The following is a 20,285-nucleotide window of genomic DNA, read 5'->3' on the forward strand; positions in this document are numbered from 1 at the left end:
TCGTGAAGCTGAGGCTCTAATACTTTGGCCACCTCATGAGAAGAGAAGACTGGAAAAGACCCTGATGTTGGGAAAGATTGAGGGCACAAGGGGAAGGGGACGACAGAGGACAAGATGGTTGGACAGTGTTCTTGAAGCTACCAACATGAGTTTGACCAGACTGTGGGAGGCAGTAGAAGAGGAGTGCCTGGCGTGATCTGGTCCATGGGGTCACGAAGAGTCGGACACAACTAAACAACAACAAAGTGTTTTTTAAAAACCAGGCAGGATAATATATATACTAGCATTGTCAGGATTTTAAGCCTGAGTTGTAAACATTTGGTTTTACCAATCTGAAATAAAGCTTCAGAACTCCAAAGATGTATATGCATATATGTAAAAACACACACACACAAACACATCTCTGCGGATTTGAAGTTTTAATTCAGTTTGGTCAAATCAAATGTTCACAATCAGAGCTTTTTTCCATCCAGAACTCACTGGAACTCAGTTCCGGCACCTCAGGTGGGTGCCAATGCCATTCTAAGAGAACAAGGGAGGTGTTCATGGTCAGTTCTGGCACCCTTTCCCCCTGAAAAATAGCACTGTTCACAACTCTGGTTACTAGAAATCCTGGCATTTCCTAAAAATGAAGATCTTAAGAAGTAAGGAGACCCTTCATTTTTTGTCTAAAGGGTCATGGGTAGGGGAAACCTCCTACCCATGCTGTTGGCCCTCCCATTATCCCCAGCCAGCATGCAAAGGCCAGGGATTATGGAGTTGTAATCCGACATCTGGATAGACGGGTTCCTCACCCTGATGCTGCTGAACTACAGCTCCCATCAGCCTCAGCAAACATGGCCAATGATCTGGGATGATGGAAGTTGTAGTTTGGCAACATCTGGAGGGCCAAAGGTTCCCCACACCTGCTTTAGGTTAATTGAGGCCCTGCAGCCTGAAATAAATTAATAAATTTAGATACAAAAAAATGGAGGAATCCCAAAATGACTTCATGTAAGGAATGGATTAGTTGACTATGACAAATAGCACACATGAAGCAAAAATGTAAGGTGTGCAAGAAGTGAGTGTGTAAAGAAGAACCTGTTAAAGACTGGAGAATTTTTATTTTTGAAAGCAATATCATTTGGATGCTCTAATTGTTTACTTTTTAAAAAAAATGATTAGGCATATTTATAGCCAATCTTTCATCAGAGTAGATTTCAGGGCAGAGTATAATGCAGAATATAAAAACTACAAATTACATATTATTAGTTCAAAGCAGATCTTTTAAAAAAAGACATCAACAACTCTTTGCAATATATTTAGTTTATAAATACATGCTATTTTCCTGTTACCATTTACTTTTTTGAAAAGAAAGAGATTCCTTGGTTGCTAAGTAAAGGCAAACTCTAAGTGGACTCCACCTTTGCCTATATGAATACAAATATGAATATTCATGTGTAGGCAGTCTGGTGGGACACAACCCAAAGGATAGTATCAGACTCCTCCAATCAATGTAACTCACATCAAGAACGTGGTGTGTATCTGACAAAGAATGTTCTAACCTACATTCATTCATGCATGATTTTTTGCCTTCCTTAAAGTTGGCACATTTGGTGAAATGCCAGTGAAACAGACCCCACTCACACCAAATATGTAATGAACTGTAGAGATAATAAATGCTGTATATAGTCAAACCAAAGACCACAATATTCTGGCACAAGGCACATGCAATTTGAAGGGGTTGTTAATTTCAGCACTGCATACTTTGGTATCGCTTTGACGATTGTTCAGATCACCGCAGTTGTGCCTGGTTCTGAAGAAAAAGCAATGGCGACAATCAAATCACATGCTTTCCTGCGCAACAACTGAAGAGAAATAGTTTCGTCATGATGACTCAGCAGGCTTTCCCGTCCAACATGTTTATTCAGCATTCTTTGATTGTTCCTTTCAGTATATTAAAGAACAGAACAGGCATGTATAAACTATTTATTTTGCAAGGCAGGTGACCTGATTCATATCTCAGTTGTGGCAAAGTACTTGGATTTATGCAGAGCAAACCTATTCTTGAGTTACTGTGCCTGAGGAGGCATAGGTCTTGCCTCCAGTGTAGCACTATGTAAGCCTCCTGTCAGCACAAGGATATCTGCTTGCACAACAGGACTTTCCTCCTCTCTCCTTCCCCAGCGTCACCCCTAAATCCGTTCTAGGGTTCCCCCAACCCTCCAAAGCAGACACACGCAAACGCCGGCCCTCCAGATGTTTGGGACTACAATTCCCATCATCCCTGACTACTGGTCCTGTTAGCTAGGGATGATGGGAATTGTAGTCCCAAACATCTGGAGGGCTGGAGTTTGCCTATGCCTGCTCTAAAGCACATTTGGGAAGGTTGCAGAGGGAAGAGATGGAGGGAAACGCCTGTTGCACAAGCAGGTATCCTTGTGCTAATGGGATGAGGGAGTTGCCCACTGCCCATAGGCCTTACTGGAAGCCCCACTATGCTGGTGGAATGCAAGGTATGCTTCTGGCACAAAAGGTATCCAACAGAACACTCCAATTTGCCAGTGGAACACTCTGTCAAATTCCGTCCCATTCCTCTGTCCAATTAAAACCCACTTTGCTGTCTGGGCTAGAAGGCTGGGACTTCCCCGCAAATGGCAGAAAGGAACAGGTGTGGGTGGAGGTGAGAAGAGAACAGTGACTCAAGAGGGGAAGCACCAGTGGCAGCTTCCTGACACTGTCATCTACTTTCAGGAGGTGTAGACAGAGCAGACATTTCCCAATAAAAAATAAAAATAAATGACCATATTATCTGAAGAGAGGGAGCTGGGATAGCCAGAAATTTATCCTATAATACACTAAACACATCTGTGGGCCTAGACAAAACAATGCAGCTGTCCAGTGGGTTAGACAGCAGTGCAAAACAACATGTGAAAACAATATTTATCAGCATTTGAAAGAGTGTGACCTTGTGATAAATGCTGCTCTTTGTGTTCTTCCTCCTACCCACAATCACTTAAGAGGCGAAGGCTTCTCCTCCCTTCACTACCAAGGTGACCACTGCGGAAGAGGAATTTGAGCTCAGACACAGGCAGTCCACATTTGGTGCAATGTTTCTATGTTTACCCATCTCCCCTGCCTTCACTTTGGAGGGGAACGAAGACCATGAGGAGAGGGATTTGGGCCAAAGGGTGTACTGCCTGAGTTAGGTTCTCCTGCCTCCCATGAACACTTCAGAAGGAAGGAGAGGGCTTACCGCATTTTATCTCTGAAGCAGCAGAGATGATTTTGCTGGTCCTTACATTGGCTGAAGTAAGTAAGCATTCCCTGATGGTTAAAGTAAGGCACTTGTGGGGTGCAGGCCTCCTTATATTTTCATTTAATGGTAGCAGGTAGAAATCTTCTTCAACCGTTCCTTCATCCTATGTACTAAACAGAAAGGAAGCTATGAATAGGATAAAAACAACAACACTGGGACCCATTTTTCTTTTTTATTTAAGGAAAAATAGCTGGCATTTTATCATAAAAAATACCAAACAAAATCTCAAAGCAATATACAAAACAGAAACCAATCTGATGAAAACCTATTTAAACTATATTTTACTGTTCCAAAAGTAAGTGGCAGAAGCCCAGGATTATCCTTGTGAGAAAGGTCTTCAACAGGTGCCAAATTCTTCTCTAGAATGCTAGAACCTGTTTAAGCTGTTATTTGTGGTCACACAGGCAGGGCTTTTTTCCAACCTTGCTGGGCACCACTGCCATTCTAAGAGAACAAGGGAGGTGATGTGAGTGGATGACGCCAGCATGCCGAGCAACATGCTGACGTCATGTGCGCACCTTGTGCACAGTGCTCACCCCATGTGCACACGTCGCATGACGTGCTAACGTTAGTCACATGCAGACCGCAGGGCAGGTGCAAGTGACATGGGCACAATGCGCAGGCTGCGCAATAAGGTAAATATGTTATGCAGCATGCACATCTGGCTGCTGCAGATTTGGGGCAGCTGGCCCCCTGGTTGAAAATTTTGGGGAGCCCTTGGCCCCCCGGTCACCCTAGATGGCGCCTATGATCAGGTGCAAAGGAGGAGAAATAATTCCTATCTTTGACACCTGGCTAGAAAATAAAGAGTGCAACAGGTACAGCTTTTTTCACCAGCAAAACATGAATGTAAGAAGAGCCTGCTGGATCAGGCCAGAGGCCCAGCTAGTCTAACATCCTATTCTCATGGTGTTCAACCAGATGCCTGTGGGAAGCACACAAGCAGGACAAGCTGAGCACAACAGCACTCTCCATCCCTGCAATTCTCCACCAAGTTGCACTCGTCAGTGTTTGTCTTTTCTGTACAACTACTAAAAGCTCTGACCCTTGGCCATGCGGGCTGGGGCTAATGGGAACTGGAGTTCAACAACACTTAGAAGGTCACAAGTTCCCTATCCATATTCTAGAGTGAGAAAGGGGGGGGGGGGGGACACAGAACAGACAGCAAAAAAAATAAAGCAGGACATTTCCATTTTGCAGGCTGGTGTCAGTGGCTTACCTTGGGCTCTCAAATTTCAGCGGCGCCCCGTGCAATGCTAAAATTTAGCCCTCCATGTCCCCCCACTCCATCCTACAGCATCGTGGAGCCCCTTGCAGCGTGGCGCCCAGTGCGGTCGTGCTACCCTAAAAGGGCATCTGCTGGTGTTAACTGTGATCTGAAAATGACTGATAACACGTTAATAATTGGCAAGGGAAAAGTTCAGACTCCTGGTTTCCTGCTCCAGCATATATTTTTGGTGTGCAGTATTTGAGTGATTAAGTAATCCTACACCTCAAACATAAAACGGGGCTATCGGTGCCTAGTCTCACAGAGGTAATCATATTCATGGGATTCATGCATTGTGGCCGTACGGCTACTCAAGCTGAGCGCCAGATACAGACGCTCACGAGGAGTAAGGGCAGAGAGCCAGCGGAAAGCTCTTATTACAAACAGGTGAAACCCAGATTTGTTTCAACATGAGAGGAAACTGAATTCAGCCCAGCAGTAAGTTGTCCCAGTGAACTTTGCTCAAGGTGCAGTAACCAGGGGGAAACACAACACCAGTGGAAATCCCCTCTCACTAAAAGGAATGAAGGCTCTTTAAGTGTTTAACCACAGTGCTGTGTCAGAAAGAGGAATGTCCCAACTTAGCCGAGAGGATCAGCTCCACCCCGCGGTGTGCAGGGAGAATTTCAACCCTAGCTTTGGGAAGCTAGGGACCTCTGTGTATGAAATCCCTATCAGGCAACTTGGCAAACTCCAGAGAGACAGCTTGGGAGACAAACAAATGGCTGCATTTCAGCAGAAGTCACAAACATCTACGAGGGGGATTTTGCAAAATAAGAGCATGCCTGACAATTTGCTGACACAATCTTAAGAGACATTGTGGAAGCAGAACTGTAACAACAAAACTAAATGCTATGGGTTCATATCTGAAAGCAAAATAAAATATAATAAATAACCTCATCTCTTTTCTAGGTGCAATTATAGCTACAATGTTTTGGCAAAAGTTTGCCTATCACTGTTAAATGACTGTAAAACTATTAATATTATTATTTTAAGGGCTTTTTAAAAGGCCCTGCACAAAATAATAATATCATGTTTAAAATATGTATTTAATTCTACGGATAGAACACATTACAATAAATGTAGGAGAAAATACTGCAAATACAAGATTTCTAAGGCTAGTATCTCTAAAGCACTTTCAAAGTAATTATTATCTAATAAAAATGGTCTCTGGGGAGCATTTATTGCACAGCACATCATAAATAAACAATTAAATCATAAAACTATGAAATATAATTTTAAAAAGCAGCATTAAGTGGGTGGGTTTCCTTAGAGTATGATTACTGATTAATGTTGGATATCAGCGTGTGCTAAAAATTATTCTGCATTATCCATCAATTAATGGGAAAAGAAATTGATTTAAAATTATTAAAGGGGAGAGAATATGCCAGTGAAATTTTCATGGGTGGCTGCAGGGATATGTCACACATACTTCTGAGGTGGTCAAGGTTGTTTGTTTGTTTGTTTGTTTCATAAAAGTTATACACTGCTTGATTGTAAACAAACAAACAAACAAACAAACTTTAAAGTGGTTTACAAAAAGATAAAACAAAATCAGCAAAAAAATCACCACTACACTTTAAAACATTCAAAAGCTAAAATACTAAAACAGACTAAAACTACCTCAACTTTCTAAGCATTTGGGTAGGCTGGTCTAAACAAGAATGTTTCTAGCAAGCACCAAAAAAAGTACTGTGAAGACACCTGCTTGATCTCAATAGGCAGGGAGTTCCACAGATGCCACCACACTAAGCAACTGAGTTCTTATAAATGTAGAATGAGTGTTATGTGACACCTCTAGTAGTGCCAATTCATTCTTTCATTTCGCCAATTGAAGTGGCCGAGTGGACACATGTAGGGTAAGGCAATCCCATAGGTAAACTGGTCCTAAGCTGTTAAGAGCTTTATATGCTAACAGTAACACCCGGTACTTGGCTCAGTAGAAAACTGGCAGCCAATGCAACTCCCCGAGCATAGGTTGCGCTGCAGCATTCTGCACTAACTGTGCCTTCCGGATCAAGCACTAGGGAAGCCCTATGTAGAGCACACTGCAGCAATCCAGTTTTCTAATTACCAATGCATGAACTATGGTGGCAAGGCTTTCCTGGCCCTGGAATGACCGTAGCTTCTATCTTTACATCCATTCAAATATGCCGCCATTGGCTGAGTGGGACACCAGACCAGCTGATTTGCAATGGCTGCAAAAGAAGGAGAACAGGGAGCAAAAACAAGAGTTCCTGTGGTACTTATAAGGAAGTGACAAAGTCTTACGCGCCTGAAGATGAAGTAGATGTTCTGGCAAAAAAGAAGAAGATACTGTATTTTAATATGGTTTCGACAGCTAAAGTTTCGAAATGAAGGACTTCTGTGTAAATACTGTCCCTGGATGCCTGTCATTTAAGGACCATATTTACTTGAGTCTAATGCGCCATCGAATCTAATGCGCACCTCAATTTTCATAACCTTGAAACAAAAAAAGTATTTGCTGGTGAATGTAAATGTGCCATCGAATCTAATGCGCACCTTTAACAACATAATTTGGCCGAAAAAAGGTGAGCCTTAGAATCGAGTAAATACGGTAATTAATACCCAAACCTAAACAGTCTAGTTTCTCCCCCTCCCATTTTTCCAACAGCATGTTATCAGCTTTCCAATTGCACATACAGTGGTACCTCGGGTTAAGAACTTAATTCGTTCTGGAGGTCCGTTCTTAACCGGAAACTGTTCCTAACCTGAGGCACCACTTTAGCTAATGGGGCCTCCCGCTGCCATTCAATTTCTGTTCTCATCCTGAAGCAAAGTTCTTAACCCAAGGTACTATTTCTGGGTTAGTGGAGTCTGTAACCTGAAGCGTCTGTAACCTGAAGCGTCTGTAACTCGAGGTACCACTGCATCTTTCCTCAATGGCCAAAGGTGGATTTAGGGGAGCATGACCAGTGCTGAGCTGAGAAGGTGCCACAGGGGGCTCTGCAACAATGACTTAGAACGGGAGGCGAGAGGCAATGGGGCATCAAATGTGGGTGTTGCACAGGGCACCGCTGCAATTTTATAGCCCAAAGCCCACCACTGCAACTGCACACTCAAAAAAACCCTGCTTGTGGACTTCCTATGGGTTGGCCACTGTGAGGAGAGGATGCTGGACTAAATGGACCTTTGGTCTGATCCAGCAAGTTATTCTTAGGTTCTTTTTGGTACTCGAAATTTAGCATTGCCACTGTGGTTCAGTATCCTGGATTAGAGCTCTCATTGCACCTGAACCACTGAACAGCTTTCATTAGAAATAAACTAAATGACAGGATGTTGTTCTGAATCCCTGACTCCCACACATTCACTTGCGTTGCTGTGATCATTTCCTGGGGGGGCTGGGAGGAAGCACTTTGGTACAATCCTCTAACCACTTTGAGCATCTTTTGCATGGTTTTTAGCTGTGACTCACACACTCCTAAAAGTGCGTGGGGGAGGGGGGTGTAATGCAACAGCATGTGTATGCTATTGACTCTATTTTCTTGGCATGAGAATTGCAGGTGAAGAGACTTAATCACCAACTATGGGGGATTCGCATAACAAATTTGCAAAGGAGGAGCGAACAATCAAATTAAGAAGATTGCCTTTTTCTTTTCTTCACGAGGAACATATTCAAGAGGTTGCTGGCAATGCATTGCTGTTCCACTTTCCCTTCCATAAGTAGGAGAGTGCTCAAATGCTGCAAACATGTTGTTGTTGTTGTTGTTTCAGTTCTGCTCTTCTCAGACCCATTTCCCTTCTTTTTCACCCCCACAATCCTCAGCCTTATTTGCTGATCGTTCCGATTGGCTGTGTGACAACAAGACATGCAATTTTGTCAAGGTCACCACACCACTACACCCAACGTGAGAGCCGGTGGTGGTGCAGTGGTCAGAGTGTTGGACTAAGACCTGGGAGACCAGTCTTCAAATCCCCACTCCGCCGTGAAACTCACTGGGCGACCTCGGACCAGTCACTCACTCCCAGCCCAATCTACTTCACTGGGTAGCATAAAATGTTGTGAGAATAAAATGGGGAGAAGGAGTCCTATATATGCCACCTTGAACTCCTAGGAAGAAATGTAAAAATAAAATAAAATTTTATTTTAAAAACTGCCCATGACACTCAGAAAGAAAATCACAGCCAACTGCATTTCACAGCAGTATGAGCAAGCAAGGCTAGGGAAAGTGAGGCCAGTGGATAATGGCACCACAAGGATGTGAAGCAGTAGCAGACAAAGGAAACAAAATGAGCAGAACAGCCTTGAAATGATTAATACTTTTCAGCATTTTGTCCAAATGTGCTCTTTCCCAAGCAGCTATCAAAATCAGTGACCTGGCAGACCCATGCCCCGGAAACATTTCTGAGTTCCCTTTTGGCTCTGAAGGTTTCACTAGGCATTGCCCACATATCTAGAATATTTGCAGGTCTAGACACTTGTTTTGCTTCTTCTAATGGAAGCAGAGATTTGCTAGATGCCGAGATCAGTGTCAGTTATTGTGCTTTTTCTGCAGTTGTGCAGTATTACAGGATACATACAGTCCTGCCTTTGGCCTACAGGAGAGAAGGAGCAGTACCTGGCAATGCACCTCCGTTCCCATTGATTCACAGATGTTGCCTGGTGGATCTGGTCACAGGTGTGATGTCCTGTGATGTCCAAGTGCTATAAATGCTCTTCCCTCCTAGCTTCGTTCTTATAGCAAAGAGGCTGTTAGGCTATTGCAATCCCGACTTCGTGTTCCATTTGACCGGACAGAATCATCTTTGACTCTTCTGACAGCTTGCCAGTTTCCAGAGAACCACACAAGAGCGAAGACATTGCTGTATTAAGTGACCACACTCGTCGGTCCAAACACAAGCTGGCTGGCAGGTTTAATTTTTCGGCTGTCTCTGACAGGGCCACTTTAAGTTCTTACTGCCTTTGTCGGTTTGCATCACAGAGCTAGCATTGTTTAAATGCAGCACGTTATTTCTGGCCTGTGTGATTCAGAGAGCCCAGCCATTCACACAGAGAAAGCTACAGCATGCGTATGCCACTGCCTCTTATTTTCATGGCATGGGAATTGCCGCTGAAGGGGACTAATCATCAGGTACGGCAGATTTGCTTCATAAATTTGCAAATTAGGAGTAAACGATCAAATAGCTTCTTGCAGCTTTAAATTGCATGGCTCCTGCTGACTTTAAATGGGAGTTTGTGCCATGAAATAATAACGTTCCTACAGTTGTAGAACACCTTTATGCGGGAAAATAATCAAACAGCGCTGAACGCTTAACTCACCAAGTTGGCAGACTATATAGGCTTCTGTTTGCCTAAGAAAATAAAATGTCGGGGGAGCCCACGCATAGGCATTTCATATTTGCAGGAGTGAGGGTAGTACCTAGGCTATAAACCACTGGGAACCTAAAACACCTAGTTACACTACCACACCCTCCCACATTTCTCTGATGAAAATAGGGATGTCCTATTCAATAATAATCATCAATTTTTTATTTATACCCCACCCATCTGACTGGGTTGCCTCAGCCACTCTGGACAGCTTCAATATATAAAAACATAATAAAACACAAAACATTAAAAAAAAATCCTCTACAGGGCTGCCTTCAGATGTCTTATAAAGGTTGTAGAGTTACTTATCTCCTTGGTTGGGGGGGGGGTCACATAACTCCATATCCTACAACATTTCTCTGATGAAAATAAGGATGTCCTAAGGAAAAGCGGGACATTCCTGGATCAATTCAGAAACTGGGACGGCTTCTGTAATTCTGGGACTGTCCCTAGAAAATAAGGACAGCTGGAAGGTCTGCACTACAAACTTAAACTGAGTTAACCGCCATTTTTGTTGTTGTTCAGTCGTGTCCAACTCTTCGTGACCCCATGGACCAGAGCGCGCCAGGCACTCCTGTCTTCGTTAACTGCCACACTGTCTTATTAATAAACTTTGGTAACTGTAGCTCCATTTGGATAGCTAGGGACTTCTATTAGAGGACTCAGCACCTTCACTGAACAACAGTTCAGGATTCTATAGGGAAACCATTACAGCTAAATTTATAGAAAGCCCATGTAAGTCTGTAGTGTACATATACATGCTGTATATGCCCACCAAAAGTCTGTCCCACTTGATGCCTGCCTGATTTACCCAAAAAAGAATAGTGCAACAAGTCTGTCGAGCCATGCTGAACCCCACATCCTACTCTCCTTGTCCGCATTCTATTTTCGGCATTTGCATGGAAGTTAATACTTCAGAAACCAGGTACTCATTCACTGCAATTCTCTTGAAACAGTCTGCCTTTTATGAGGGCACAGAATATAGTGCACAGTGTATAAAATGAATGGCATAGTGTCCCCACGCTCAGTTTGCATATGGAAAACCCATGTTAACATCTCTGCTCAGCTGTGAAGCTTACTAGGTGACCTTGTGCAAGTTGCTATCTCTCAGTCCAACCCAGCCCACCAGGTGGTTTTGAGGCTGAAATGGTTTTCTATATATTTTGGAGGAAGACTGAAATATAAATGAAATTAATTGTCAGGTAAATTCTACTTCAGGGGTAGATCATTTCAGCTGCAAAAATAAATGCAAAGTGAGGGCCCATTCTGTAGTGGTATGTAAAGTAATGCTTAATACAGACTTGCTGAGGAACGTGCAGCTTTTCAGCTGCCACCCAGTGAATCCATAGCCAAGATGAGTTTTGACTGAAGTAATTCCACACTCAGCATTCAGTCCAGTAGGCACTCTAGGTCTCCAATTAATTTATACTTAATAAAATGGGAATTAAGAGCAAAATGCCCCTTTCCAACTGTAATTATAATCACTTCTAATTTGACTGCAGTTATCACTGGTTATATTTTCTCTGGGCATTAACTTCTAAAGCACCTCGCTTTCCCAGACTTCACAACACAGTGGATACAGACAGTTCCAAGATGGTAAGGGAAAGCAGCTCAGCAGCCAAGGAAATGCTGTGCAACTCTGGTTCTTGGGAAATCAGTGATGGCCATGCATCCTCTTTGAGGCATCTACTTTTAGGAGTCCAGCTCTTTAGAAGCTGCAAATAAACAGCCAAGTGAACTCAAATTACATTTTTTTAAGGGGGTGGGAGGGGTGGAAAAAAAGTCTTGCCAACACCCCGTGGTTCATTTTCTCCTTGGAGAAAAAGGAGGCAGGGGGAAGGGAAGGTGGGAGCAGATTGCAACATAGCTATGAAATTGCTTTAATAGTCTCTGAGGAAAAAACTGCAGTAAAAGGGGATTTCTTGGAGGGCCAAAAAGCTTTATAACTTTGGCTCTGTCCAAAGCCTCCTGAGTGGATATGGCTCTCACTTCTTTGCTGCAGCATTACAAACTCGCATTCCTATGGGGGCACCTTTGAAAAGTTGGGTTTGAGTAACTGGCCTGAGGCTGGAAGCTCACTTTGCTGCGTTTTGTGAAAATCATGTCCTGCCTTGAGTTGACAAATACCGAATCACAATGAAGTTTCCTTTGGTTACTTGATTTACCCCTGCCTTGCCTGGCACCTGATGTGGAATGGATTCAGATGACCATCTGAGAGTTAGTGCATCCATAGTTTGTGCATTTGCAATAACCCTGTTCTCACACTGAGGTTCTGGAGATGGTTCTTGCCCAGCTTGTAAGTTGCAATCATTTGTTCTGCAATGGCCTGTCCTTCACTGGAAAGTCTGCCTGTAAACTGACCATAACAGTTTACCCTTAAATAAAATACTGAAATGTTTCAGCTCACAAAGGATCTTGCTGTACTTATTACAGAATAGCTGAGACTCTGCATTATTGATGACAGTTATGGGAGCATAGGAGGAAAATAGTGCAGCAAGCACACCAAACAGCCTTATATTATGTCCCATCTAGCCCCATGCTGTGTCTACACTGTGACTAACAGTAGAGCTCTAGGGGTTCAGGACTATTTCCCTTGTCCTCCATGGAACTGAAGCCATGAACTGAACATGGGACCTTCTGCATACGAAGCATGTGCTCTGCTATTGAGTTACATGAATGCATGTACAGTGGTACCTCGGGTTACATACACTTCAGGTTACATACACCTCAGGTTACAGACTCCGGTAACCCAGAAATAGTACCTCAGGTTAAGAACTTTGCTTCAGGATGAGAACAGAAATCGTGCGGCTGCAGCGGGAGGCCCCATTAGCTAAAGTGGTACCTCAGGTTAAGAACAGTTTCAGCTTAAGAACAGACCTCCAGAACGAATTAAGTTCTTAACCCGAGGTACCACTGTAAATGCATGGCCACTGGAGTCAAAATGCATCTGCACCCCATTACTCAATTTAACAAGGAATGGGTGGAACCATCTGGTTCTGTTTTGCAAAGTTCTGGTGGGCGGGGAGCAGAATGAGATCATTCCACTCCAATGAAATTCTGGAGTAGACCTTAGAATCAGGACTGACTTGAAATTCACTCTACATAAATGTCTTGCTGCCTGCGTCGATGTCTGACAGAGTGGGGAAAGGTATGTTCTAGCATATCCAGGAGCTATGTTAGACCCTCTCCCATACAACAGCCAGATATATTGGCAAGAGAGTCTCCTTTAGGGTCGCCACTTGCTCATTTGAAAGCAGCCCTGTACTAGGAAGTTTTTAATGTTTGATGTTTTGCTGTGTTTTTATTACGTTGGAAGCCACCCAGAGTGGCTTCTGCAAACCAATCAGATAGATGAGGAATAGGTAATAAATTATTATTATTTATCAAAAAATAAAGAAAATGCATTCTCCACAAAGGATCAGGTCAGGTCATGTCAGATCAGAAATATTCCAATAAGTTTAACATGCATAATTATTAAATTAATATTTACATAAATACATACATCTTTTAAATAAAATATTTATTTGTTTCTGCCTACCCAAACCATACCTTTACTCTTTTACCTTTTCTGGTTTACATTATATATATTAAAAATCAATATTGCAGCAAACCCTTTTGCCAGTTTGGTAACAAACCAGTGTAAAGTTTTTTGATTTTAAGAGGGTCAGATTAGCTCACAATTTCTACACTTTTTGTAGTACGCAAGTGAACTTGTAAGCATTCTTACTTTTCTCTTAAAACGGGTTTGCGCATCTCAGAATTGAACATGAAAGTACAATAAGACTTACGTACATCAAAGTTTAAGGAGACCCATTTTGTTTTGGCCTTTTGTATTCCTACTGAGCTTCATTCAAAGATTTAAATATATTATCCCCTGCATGGGCACAGCCAAGGGGGGCAGGGAGGGGCAGCTGCCCCCCATCAATAAAAAAAGACACAGCAGACTGAGGTTCTGCTCCCCCCAACAAAAGGCCTACCCCCCCCCACAAAAATCCAGGCTAAGCCCATGATCCCCTGCGTAGCTTTGCATTGATACAACAGCAGATATAATAAGCGCCACTCATAAACCTTTCCCTATCTAGCTGGAGTGCTTTGATTCCCTTGGCATGCTTATTGCAAAGAACTAACACTGCTAATTCATTAGGTGGCAGTGAAGTTCTTTCTTGCTGCAAGGAATGCTGTGGATAAAAATCTTTTTTACAGGCCTTCCTAGGTCATGTATCTCCGCCCCCAAGTACAATGCAGTTAGGTAATTAGAGACTTTGGGCTTAATAGCCTTATCCGCTCTTCTTAATTTTAGTTGGCAACATGTATTGCATCCTTTCCTTTAAAAGGTGGTAAGCCAGCCCTGGTGTGTTCGGAGACTCTCCTGTTCATTCCCCTAAGGTGAACCCAGAACCTCTGTCCCAAAGTACTGCACTGATGGCACCAATGCACACAAGTTCAATCTAGCACCAGTAACACCCTCTTCTAGCCCTGGATAAGAGTACAGTGGTACCTCAGGTTACATACGCTTCAGCTTACAGACTCCGCTAACCCAGAAATATTACCTCGGGTTAAGAACTTTGCTTCAGGATGAGAACCTAAATCGTGCTCCGGCGGCACAGCAGCAGGAGGAGGCCCCATTAGCTAAAGTGGTGCTTCAGGTTAAGAACAGTTTCAGGTAAAGTATGGACCTCTGGAACGAATTAAGTACTTAACCCAAGGTACCACTGTACCTTGCTACAGGGGATATGGTGCCTAATGCATTTTTTTAAAGCCAGAAAATACATGAGTCCAGCTCTGGAAAGGAGCAAAGGGCACAATCCTAAGCCCACTTACATTTGTCTTACTTTTGAGGCAAAAGGCATAGAATTGTGCCAACAGCCTCTACCTTCTCAGTAATGACACCCACCCTGTGGAACGCCTCCCATCAGATGTCAAGGAGATAAATAACTATACAATTTTAGAAGAAACCTGAAGGCAGCCCTGTATAGGGAAGTTTTAAAAGTTTGATGTTTTATTACACTTTTATATCTGTTGAAAGCTGCCCTGAGCGGCTGAGGCAATCAGAAAATGTCCCAGGCCAACACAAAGATTCATATATTTGGAATTGCCAAAGGAAATATTTTTGCCATGTTTAATCCACTTTTGAATTTTGGATAGAACAACAGTTTGTGCAAGATGTCTCTCCCTTCCTTCCAAGGTCTTGGGTACTGATCACAACACACACACACACACACACACACACACACTTGTTGGAGTGAAGTGAATGTATGTTCTATGATTCTATTGGAGGTTCTAATGGCCATCTGTCATGGATGCTTTAGCTGAGATTCCTGCATTGCAGGGGGTTGGACTAGATGACCCTTGGGTCCCTTCCAACTCTATGATTCTATGTACCTGTAATGTTGATAACCATGCATTTGATGAAGTGGACTTATTCGTTTTTGAGGTGTCACACAAGACTTTGTTGTTATAAAAGTTAAAGGGCTTTTGATGCCATTTTAAAGGAGGACACAACGTTAAGCAAAAGGTGCCAAGAACACAGGAAAACTAATTACTGGTGCTGAATAATCTTGCATAGTACAGTATTGTAAATACAGAGCTTTAAAAGAAGTACTGGTCAGAGATGGGACTGCGGTGGACACAAGGGGCACCAATTTGTCGGCACAGTTGCAGCAGGACACTAATCTTGCTTTAAGATATGCTTCTGAGAAAATGAGCGTGCAGGAGAACCACAAAAAACAGCTATGAGACTTGTAGGCCAATAACAAATAAGATGCTGCATCACATGACATAAATATTGTTTTTCCTCACCCTTTTCTAGACTTGGTAGTGAGATCCTCAACTGAAGATGCCAGTAACTGAGCTAGAGCTTCAACTGGTCCAGACCCAGAATCTACCTTCGACTCCCGAGCTGCATCATGGGACCCCCTTTCACATTGGATTTATACTTAATACTGGTAGTAATGAATGTTATTAATCCTAAAATAGCAATTCACTGAGCAATATACATAGTGTTAACTCAGAATTACTAAATGAAAACCAGTGCTGCAATGTGGCAGGAGAAATGCACAAGCAGACATATGTATCTTAATAAATAATAATAATAATAAATATATGCCTTTCTCCTGCCACATTGAAGCACTTGTAGAAACTGATAAAATGAAAATCTCCTCAGAACACATCCTAATCTAGACACACATGAACTGCCCCTTTTCGGTCTGGTTATCTGAAGCTGGAATCCATTCTTCTTTGGTGATCACTCGTTGCCGAGTAAGATTGTCTTCCATGAAAATGGTCATCGTAGTGAGTCCGTAAGTGACCGTGGAGGCCAGCTCTGGATCCACACATCCTTCCACAGTAGGGAAATATGTTTCCGGGTGGGAGTTGATCATGGTGAGGGTTTGCCAAACGTGCCTTCCTCCTAGCTCATTTCTCCTTTCTGCCCTGAGTTCATGCTTCTTCAAAGTCCACAACATCTTTGGTAAAGGCTGTTCTCCAAGTGTTTCCCAGTTATCAGTGCTTATACTACCCTGTACATTTTTAAAGATTTGCCTTGAGAACATCTTTAAACCTCTTTTGTTGTCCACCATATTTCGCTTTCTATTCTTAAGTTGGGAGTAGAGTAGTTGCTTTGGAAGACAATCATCAGGCATCTGAACATGACCAGTCCAATGAAGTTGATGTTGATGTTGAAGAATCATTGCTTCGACACTGGTGATCTTTGCTTCTTCCAGTACACAGACATTAGTTTGCCTGTCTTCCCATGTGATGTGTAAATTTTTTTGGAGATACTATTGATGGAATCTTTTGAGGAGTTAGATGGAGATGACGTTTATAAGTGGACCATGTTTCGCAAGTGTAACGTTGGTAGTACAATGGCTTTGTATACGAGCATTTTGGTTTCCCTGTGAATGTCCTGGTCCTCAAACACTCTGCACTTCAGTCGGGAGAAAGCTGCACTCACAGAGCTCAGGCAATGCTGGATTTTGCCATCCATGTTGGCCCTTGTGGAAAGATAACTGCCCAGGTAGGAAATGAGGTTGACATTTTCCAACGTTACACCATTAAGTTGGACTTGCGGTGCTGCAGAGGGGTTGTTTTGTGGTTGCTGGTGTAGCACTTTGGGTTTTTTTGGATACTGAGCAATAGGCCAAGCTTCCGTAAGCCTCTTCGAAGATATTTAGGATGGTTTGGAGCTCATCCTCATCCTCTGAGTGTGCACACACTACATTGTCATCAGCATACTGAAGCTTTATGATGGAAGTTATGGTAACCTTACTCTTTGCTTTCAGCCCACTTGGATCCTAGTCTACACATTCCTTATAGTGCCCTTTTTTGGTCTGGTTATCCAAAGGTGGAATACAATATGGTGGAAAACAGCTTTGCTCTGACCCACCTAGTATGGACTTGTGATGCACCTGGTCACAACTCACTTGCTGAAGACCTGTGAAGGGGGCTTGAGCATGAAAAACATCCCCGGCACTAAGAAACAAATAACTTCTACATCTAGCCCAGGACTGAATATTGTGACTGGCAGTGATACATTAGGGTCTCAAGCAGAGCCTTTCAACTAAAGGCCACAGGATGTGTGTGAAAAGCATGTGCATCATAACTGAGCTATAGCCTTTGACCCGTGAAACAAAAATTCATTCCCAAAAACCGACGAAAGAAACTTGTAGGACAAGTTTGCTAAGATCAGGCTCGCTGCTTATTGAGGTCAGCTGAGAGAACAGGATGCTTAAGTGGAGCGCTTGAACAAATGAAGAGTCAGGCTGTTTTAATCAGAAAGAACATGGGAGAATTCAGAATGGCTGAGCAAAATATTGATTTGCTAGCCCTGAACAAGCTTTCTCCTTTGATGATTAATTCAGTGACTAAAAATCTATAAGAACAGCCAGAATTTGCTGGTAGGAAGAAATCTGAAGCATGTGACAAAGAAATCTAGGAATCTTTGAATGCTGCACAGAATGGAATTATTTGATGGGAAATTAAGAGAAAATGCAAAAGAAACTTTTTAAAAAGCCAGCCTTATTCCAACATCAAACAGACCACAATTACAAGGCCAACAAGCACGGTAGGCAGCTGGCTGCCAAATCAATCCTAAGAACATGCTTAAGAACAACCTAATCTGTTGAGATAAATAGTCAATGTGTCCTAACATCCAGGTGTGCCAACTTGAATAAAATAGGGAGGCAGATGAGCCCCACCTTGCAATGCCCATCAACTTTTGTTTTTTTGTTTAATTATTGACTTCAGAAAATTATACAGACAGCAAAACGAAGAAGCCTAAATTAACATTGCCATCTACCGATAAGAAATAATAATAACTATTAAAATAATGAAAATACTAAAAATACATTTACTTCCCCTTTTGAACTTCTATTCTGGTTACAATATATTACTATTCTATAAAAATCTATTATATCCTTTGCTGTCCCATATATTACTTTATTTCCCATATTCAACCTAACCCTCCCCTCCTCCCCACTGCTTCCCTTCACCTGTGTGAGATCTTCCCATCATAATATTTCTTTCTAGTTGCTTTAATAAAATAGAGTAACATGAAAACTGTTAAATTATAATTACTTATTTTGTCCTTACACGTTTAACAATTGCCTATTAAGAGTTCTGCTTTAACACCATATTTCTTCATGTATTCCCCTATGCATTCCCATTCTGTATAGAATTTTTGATTGGAGCAGCCCGATTGATGCAGTCATTTTTGCCATCTTGGCAAAACTCACAAATCTTAACTTGCCATTCTGTCATTTGTGGTACTTTTTCTGTTTTCCAATATTTTGCCACAAGTATTCTTGCAGCTGTGGTTACGCACGAGCAACCCCTAGAACCGTTACAGGTGTCATCAGCAAACCTGTCCTTCTCACTGCTCACCCCTAACTCCAGATCATTTATGAGAAAGTTAAAAAGCACCACTTCCCTAATGCAACTCCTTGGAGAAACCCATGTCTTAATATCTCCTTTGCAAGAATTGTCCATTTATCCGTACACTCTGCTTCTTGTTATTTAACCAGTTACTGATCAATAAGAGGGCACTTCCTCTTATTCCACAACTCCTCAGCTTACTCGGAAGTCTTTGGCGAGAGAGTTTTTCGAAAGTCCAAGTACTGTACTGTGTTACTCCATCCACGTGCTTACTAATACCATCAGATGAATCTAAAAAATTGGATTGCAGCACTGCATGGGAAGTGCATTTCATAACAGCATTCTTTGCCTTAGCAGATAGCAATCCAAACTATTAATCAGCAGGGAGGGGTGGCAATGCATGCTGACTTTGCACACGCTCCATATGCAATACTTATTCTGTGAACCACCCTGCGATCTTAGGATAAAGGGTGGTACATAAATCTACGAAATATAAATAAATCAATAAACACAATGGTGTATAGGAGGCTTCCTTTGCCATATTTAAGCAACCATCTGATAACTCCACAGTGATATCTATGAACATACATATCCTTAGCTTATGTTAAGGATGTGTGAGCTATATCTACAAGTTATGCATAAAAAAAGATGCTTGACTCTCACTGATTCATCCAGGAAATTATCATGCTTCTCACAGCACTTCCACATGAGATGAAAAACTGACACTTGTTACGTTCATAGCTCAGCACTAGAAAATCCCTTAAGCTGGGCAGTTGTATAACTAACACTCAAATCTCACTCAAATCTCAAAACCACAGCCTCCATTAGGTGTGTATGGACTTACGAGGTATACAATGCAAACAGTGTTAAAAATTCAGATATATCAGCTGGGCACAAATGCCCCCTTAAGCCAAGGTTACAGTCGCCAAAACATAATGTCTAGTTGCCATTTTTGGGTAAGGCAGCTCTAAAGTCTTATTTTTTAAATGACGTACTGACTGTGATTGATTCTCAGTTAAACATCTGGCTAGTTCAGATGACAACCTTGGGCTAAATTAAGAACTTTGAGAACTTAAAGAAAAGTCACTTGATCCAAGGACAGTCCACATAGATACTGGCCAATTCCTACCTCTTTTTCTTAATGGCGATACAGACCATTCATAACATAAGAATATTCTTCACAACTGTGAGTGAGGCAATGGAGTGGCGTGAGTGAAAACAAGAAACAACAATTAACGTTGCTCACTGCTCCTGCTCAGGCCGCACAGAAAAAGCATTTTTGTTCCTGAGATTCATTCCGACCATGCAGATAAAATATATCTGATAGAATTCTACAGGATGGAGTATTAGTGTGTCAAGACCCAATGATCCCCAGGCATGCACCTCCAGATGGTGGAGATGTCAGGTGCCATCCAGGGTCCTGGGCATCTTCACTTGGTCACAAGTGCAAAATGTGCCTGGCACCTATCTAGTTTTGAACACTGAACGCAAAGGCTAACATTTGCGGGGGGGGGGGGGGG

General features: G+C 42.4%; 1 long non-coding RNA gene across 7 annotated transcripts in view; it reads right to left on the reverse strand.

Annotated features, from left to right (window-relative positions):
• Positions 1-20,285, reverse strand: part of LOC310681664 — a 32,643-nt gene that overhangs the window by 10,971 nt on the left and 1,387 nt on the right. For 5 of the 7 annotated variants that reach the window (XR_014513469.1, XR_014513470.1, XR_014513471.1 and 2 more), the window contains exon 2: positions 3,236-3,408. This is a non-coding gene — a long non-coding RNA (uncharacterized lncRNA). Of the gene's footprint in view, positions 1-250; positions 1,796-3,235; positions 3,409-20,285 lie in introns of those variants that run through there. The other 2 variants (XR_014513474.1, XR_014513475.1) reach the window with 2 other exon arrangements.

Source organism: Podarcis tiliguerta, assembly GCF_965153285.1.
Source record: "Podarcis tiliguerta genome assembly, chromosome: 7".
NCBI lineage: Eukaryota > Metazoa > Chordata > Lepidosauria > Squamata > Lacertidae > Podarcis > Podarcis tiliguerta.